The 6,200-nt window shown below is 38.4% G+C and overlaps 1 pseudogene; it reads left to right on the forward strand.

Moving 5' to 3' along the window:
* Window positions 1–4,026: 4,026 nt before the first annotated feature.
* LOC105988239 lies at window positions 4,027–4,845 on the forward strand (annotated as a pseudogene).
* The last annotated feature ends 1,355 nt before the right edge of the window (window positions 4,846–6,200 follow it).

Here is a 6,200-nt window from a genome sequence, read left to right on the forward strand (position 1 = left end):
TAAGAAACATACTCATTATCTTGCCAATGTAATTGTAACCCCTCTGTACAGTATTTTCACAATGAAGAAAGAATTATTTTTTTTAATTAAAAAAAGAAAATTATAATGTGTTATATAAATGTTAGGCTTTAAAAATGAATGTTAGCAAAAAATGCCTCCTATAGAAAGAACAACTAGTCTAGCTTGCAGGTAGAAAAAAATTCACAGGACTTTAGGAGGCTTCAATAAGTTGAAAATGATCAGCCTATTAGGTTTCTTCTTTTTTTTAATTTTATTTGTGAACATACTGTACAGAGGGGTTACAATTACATGGGCAGGATAATGCGTACATTTCTTACCAAGCATTGCAGCCTCCTCCTTTGTTTAAAGAATAATAAAAGGTATCCAATTGGGTTGCCACTAGGATAAAGGGTCTGGAGGTTCCTCAAAACACTAAATACAAAATTGTCATGTGACCCAGTTATTCCATTTCATGCTATACACATAGAAGAACTGAAAGTTTGGACTTTATTAGGTATTTGTCTACCCATGTTCACTGAAGAATTATTCACAAGAGCCACAAGGCAAACACAACCCAGATGACTCTCCACAGATATTGATGAAAGCAAACATGCTACAGCCATGCAGGGGAATAATAAGTCATTGATAATCGGCTGTGTTATTCCTTTTTGCTGCAATCCTATCAACTAGTAGCCAGAAAACAGAAAGAGCATGCGTTTTGAATACAGCCCTAGAAATGTGGCCAAGAGCTTATCTCAGAAGCAAAAAACGCAGAAGGTATGCAGGCATGGCTCAAATACTTGTCTAGCATGTGCAAGGTTCAGGGAACAATCTTCAGTAGTACAAAATTAAAAATGAAAGGATGGAAACTCAGGAAATAACAAGAGGTTTTCTTTTTGTCTTGGTTATCTGTCTTTGCGAGGGTAAGTGGGGCACAGAAATGGAGGGATAAGGAGTGAACAAATGTGGTAGTAGTACTACTGTTGAAAATGAACTATACAACTTGTGAGTGAGGACTGGAAGGAGAAAATAAGAGAGAATGAGGGAAAGAGTGACATTTTACCAAACGAAATGGACTCATTACCTGATTTATGTAACTAACTCCTCTGTGCATCACCTTTACAATAACAATAAAAACATTTACAAAAAAGGATGGAAATTTTTTTTTTTGGGTCCGGTCATGGGGTCTGAACTCTGGGCCTGGGCATTGTCCCTCAGCTCTTCAGCTCAAGGCTAGCGCTCTACCACTTGAGCCACAGCGCCACTTCCGGCTTTTTTCTTTTTGCTTATGTGGTGCTGAGGTATCAAACCCAGGGCCTCATGCATGCAAGGCAAGCGCTCTACCACGGAGCCACCTTCCTAGCCTGAGGTTTATTTCTTATCATTTTTTTTTAATATTGTCAACGTGATGTACACCGGGGTTACAGTTACATAAGTAAGGAAACACGTACATTTCTTGTCAAACTTGTTATCCCTTCTCTCATTTTTCTCCTACTTTCTCTCCCCTCAATCCCCCCCTAAGTTTTACAGATCATTTCCAACATATTGTCTTGTGAATATCGCTGTTGCCTTGATTCTCACCTTGTCCTTTGTCTCACCATTCTGTTGTTTCCCTTCCCTTCCCTAATTCAGATAATACAGATACAATACCAGGGTACAAAATTCAAATACAGTAACAACAGGGGATAGACCATAGGGGGAAGAACATACAAAAGAAACAAAAAAATCACATAGTACATTAACAACAGCATAATCAACAACAAAGAAAAACCTCTTGTGTCCATGTCTTGGAGTTCATTTCATTTAGCTTCATCTTATAGGGTCATATGTACATAGTTATTGAAGTATTTTGCTCATTTGCTAGCATTATCCTAGACATATCACAAAAAGGAAACCGTGGGACCTATATTTCTTTGGATTTGGCTTACTTATTATAATTTTTTCCAAGTCCTTCCATTTCCTTACAAATGGGGTGGTGTCATTGTTTCTGATGGAAGCATAGTATTCATATATCTATATCTATATCCATCTATGTCACATTTTCTTGATCCATTCATCTACTAAGGGGCTTCTGGGTTGGTTCCATATCTTAGCTATGGTGAATAACGGTGATAAACATAGTTGTGCTGGTAGCGTTAGTGTGGCCTTGTTTGTGATTATTTGGGTAAATGCCCAGAAGTGGGATTGCTGGAGCCTATCTATTTCTTTAGAGTGCTTTTGATTGTATGGACTCCAACATGGATTCACAGAGTTCCAGAATGTGTCTGACATTTTAAAGTACTTGGGCTATAGACACACTTTGTGGAGTCCTAGAAACTACTAAGCCTCCATTCCATTCTCTCCAACTGTGCTGGCTTCTTGGTTGTTCCCAGGCTCTATTCTTTCTTTCTTTTTTTTAACCAGGGCTGAGAACCGAATCCAGGGCCTTGTGCACGACAGGCGGGTGCCCTTCCGCTGGGCTAAACCCCCTGCCTCTATTATTTCTTACACCCCCAACTATACTGCTTTGAAAATATGATACCCACCTTTTGAAAAGTTTTTCAAAAATTTCAAACCTCGTTATTTTTATTCCATTTTACATCTGTTCCTGGGTAAATTAGTTCACTTGTTTATTCATATGGATTTTCTTGTTTAGTATTATTAAATGATATTTCTGACATCTAAAAAGCTCTTTGCAAAAGATCCATGAGACTACAGCTTCACTTAAAACACAGAATTAAACTAACATAAAAAAGCAGCTCAGAATAATAGCCTGTATATTTTGCCTAGGACTGCCACATTTGATCTCTCTGCACATCTTACAACAGCATCCTTTTTGTGGGAATTCCCATGGATTATTAGGATGTCTAAACCTGTACTGTGGTCTTGTTTGGTTGACCATGTATGAAAATAACCTGTGTCTATGGGAGCAATAAAAAGGTCAAAATGAACCAAGTCACTTCTAGTTAAGATCTTTGGATGTTCCAGTTAAAAACTTTGTCCTAGATTAGAATTCAGTATAATCTGTAGGTACATGAAAATAATCTAAAGGAACAAAGACATAAAGGAAGAAGGAAAAAGAGCCAAAAATTCTCCATGCCTACCACCTCCTTCCTTTGCATTGCTATAAAGTCTGAAGGTTCTTTCTTTTAAATCTTCAACCTATCCCTCCAAGCCCCTTTCTCTAGTGCCGTCTCTGATCTTGAAAAAGACCTTCTTCTAACACTGTTCCTTTGATTTTTCACTAAAGCTTTTTCAAAGTTTACTGAACACAAAGAATTGTATGTTATTCTTCACACATTTGTGGAGTCTTATCATGTTCTCCCTTAATCTTTGTGGATTTTCTGTATTTTATGTACTCTCAAGGTTGCATTATGTGTACATAGAAGCTCTGTTTTGTGAAGATTTGAAAAGGATTTATCACAGTGAACATTTTCTTGCCTTTTCAAACTGACTGTGTCTCCACATATCACTAATATCACGTTTGCCAACCAGTTTGGAAGCAAAATTTTAAGAGATATAAAGGCTCAAAGCACAGGACAGAGCGAAGGATAAAAGGTTGACTAGATCTGGTACACTGACCTTGTTCCTTATTTCCCAGTCAAGTCTGTCAGAAAAACCTATTTTGTTAATATATTTACTATGCTAACTGCACTCCTATTTTCCTTCAAAAGAAGCACAAAATTAAAAAGATTGTCTAATCCTAATTTCCGCAGGTACTTCCTAAAAATGCTGGACAAATAAGGAAGATAGTACTGGTAACCACTGTGTCAGTATTCAGTTAATTAGAAAATAATGAGTGGGGTCTTGCAGGTTTCTGCGGTTGTATTCCCTGAGGACCTCGGAGCTGGTGCTTTCCTGTGGCTGCGCGAGCTCTCGGGCCTCCTAGTGTCCGTGTTTCTGCAGGACTGTGTGCGTCAAGCAGGCAGTGCTGGGGTAGTGCCACCTCACCGGTGCGGGAAGCGAGAAGGAGCCGGTGCTCAGAGAACTTTGGCTTTGATTGAAGAAAGAATTTAGCCTATATGTACTGCTTTAACCACTGGAAGAATGACAGATGACAAAGATGTACTTTGAGATGTGTGGTTTGGACGAATTCCAACTTGCTTCACTCTGTACCAGGATGAGATAACTGAAAGGGAAGCAGAACCATATTATTTGCTTTTGGCAAGAGTAAGTTATTTGACATTGGTAACTGACAAGGTGAAAAAGTATCTTCAGAAGGTTATGAGACAAGAAGACATTAGTGAGATACGGTTTGAATATGAAGGCACACCACTGAAACGGCACTATCAAATTGGTTTGCTATTTGATCTTCTTGTATTGAGTTCAGCTCTTCCTTGGAATATCACAGTATATTTTACGAGTTTTCCAGAAAAGGACCTTCTGCACTGTCCATCTAAAGATGCAATTGAAGCTCATTTTATTTTTTGTATGAAAGAATCTGATGCTTTAAAGCATAAAAGTCAAGTAATTAATGAAATGCAGAAAAAAGATCACAAGCAGCTTTGGATGGGACTACAAAATGACAGATTTGACCAGTTTGGGGCCATCAACCGGAAACTCATGGAATATCCTGCAGAAGAAAATGGATTTCATTATATCCCTTTTAGAATATATCAGACAACGACAGAACAGCCTTTTATTCAGAAGCTATTTTGTTCAGATGGGCAGCTGCATACACTAGGAGATCTCCTCAAAGAAGTCTGTCCTTCTGCAGTTACTCCTGAAGATGGGGAAAAGAAGAATGAAGTCATGATTCACAGAATTGAACCAATGTTGGAAACACCTCTGCAGTGTCTCAGTGAACACCTGAGCTACCCAGATAATTTTCTTCATATTAGCATCAACTCACAGCCAACAGATTGAAGGAACAACTCCTGGCCTGAATGGAATCTCCCTGACACAGGATTACCAGAGCATGTCACCCTTTGCTGCAAAATCAAGTTTGGAGAGAGGCAGCCTAACAACACTTGGCTGCTGCCAGCCAAGCAAGAAGAGGACTCCCTGTGAGATAAGCAACTAGGCTGGCCTTGCTTTGTATCACCACTGCCTCTTCCACTGTGTCATTAACCCCAGCTACAATATGGAAGGCAGACACCACAGGACCACTGCCATCTCTGTCTTCTTGTACAGTATAATGAAGTTGAGGCCTTTGGCCTAAGATGAAAATGAAAATACACGCCACTCAGTTTGTGTTTCTGATTAACAAATTAACTGGGTATTTCCTGAAATGACCATGGTTGAATTTTAGATCAAGAGAGTAGAAACACTGGTTGAATTTCCAAGAGAATTAGACTTAAAGTAAAAGAGAAATTTGGTTATCAATACCTTATAGTAATTTTTTGTAAAAGATCAAATTACAGTAAACCCATCTTTCCTAAGTGAAAATTTCCTATGTTTACAGTCTGTCTTGGTAGGCAAACAATCTTGTAACTTTGATAATGAACAGTAAGAGATTTTTAAATAAAGCCTCTAAATATGTTTTGTCATTTAATAACATAGAATTTTACCACTTTTCAAGTACTTTCTGAATCCCATGCAGTAAATCACTTTCTATTCTGTGTGTTACCATCTTTGGCATGGGTGGATAGAAGGCAGAGGGCAACTTGTCTCAGGAGCTGTCATTAAATTTACTGCTGCTGATTTAAAAATCTGTATTCTCTACACACTGAAAGTATAAATAATGTTAATTGTCTTTACTGTTTTATCACTGTAAACTTGTCAGATCATAGTATGCTGAGTATCTGTAAAAGAATTTTGCATTTTCTGGAAATGCCCATTTCGTACCAAGGTAACAGTTTTCATTGGCTCCCTGTCTAATCTTTCACCGTGGCCCCTGGCAACCAGTTTTTGAAGCCTAAACATCACCTAGGTCCTGACTGCAGTAGCTTTTCCTTAACTTTACCAAAAATATCCAGAGGTATTACTGGAAAGTTTGCTGCACGTTATTAACAGGTTGTGGCAATTTTCCCAGTCAAATGTGTTTGTGCATTATAGTTTATTACTTGTGAGCTAGCCTGCTGTCCATAATGAATGTCAACTCATTTGAGTATGCTAAAAGACTTATACTATCATACAATAATGGTTTTAGATTCCACAATAAAAACGAATGTTTTAAGCCGGGTGCTGGTGGCTCACGCCTGTAATCCTAGCTACTCAGGAGGCTGAGATCTGAGGATCACGGTTCAAAGCCAGCCCAGGCAGGAAAGTTTGTGAAACTC

The sequence above is a fragment of the Dipodomys ordii genome, unplaced genomic scaffold (genome assembly GCF_000151885.1).
Source record: "Dipodomys ordii isolate 6190 unplaced genomic scaffold, Dord_2.0 Scaffold47, whole genome shotgun sequence".
Taxonomy (NCBI): domain Eukaryota; kingdom Metazoa; phylum Chordata; class Mammalia; order Rodentia; family Heteromyidae; genus Dipodomys; species Dipodomys ordii.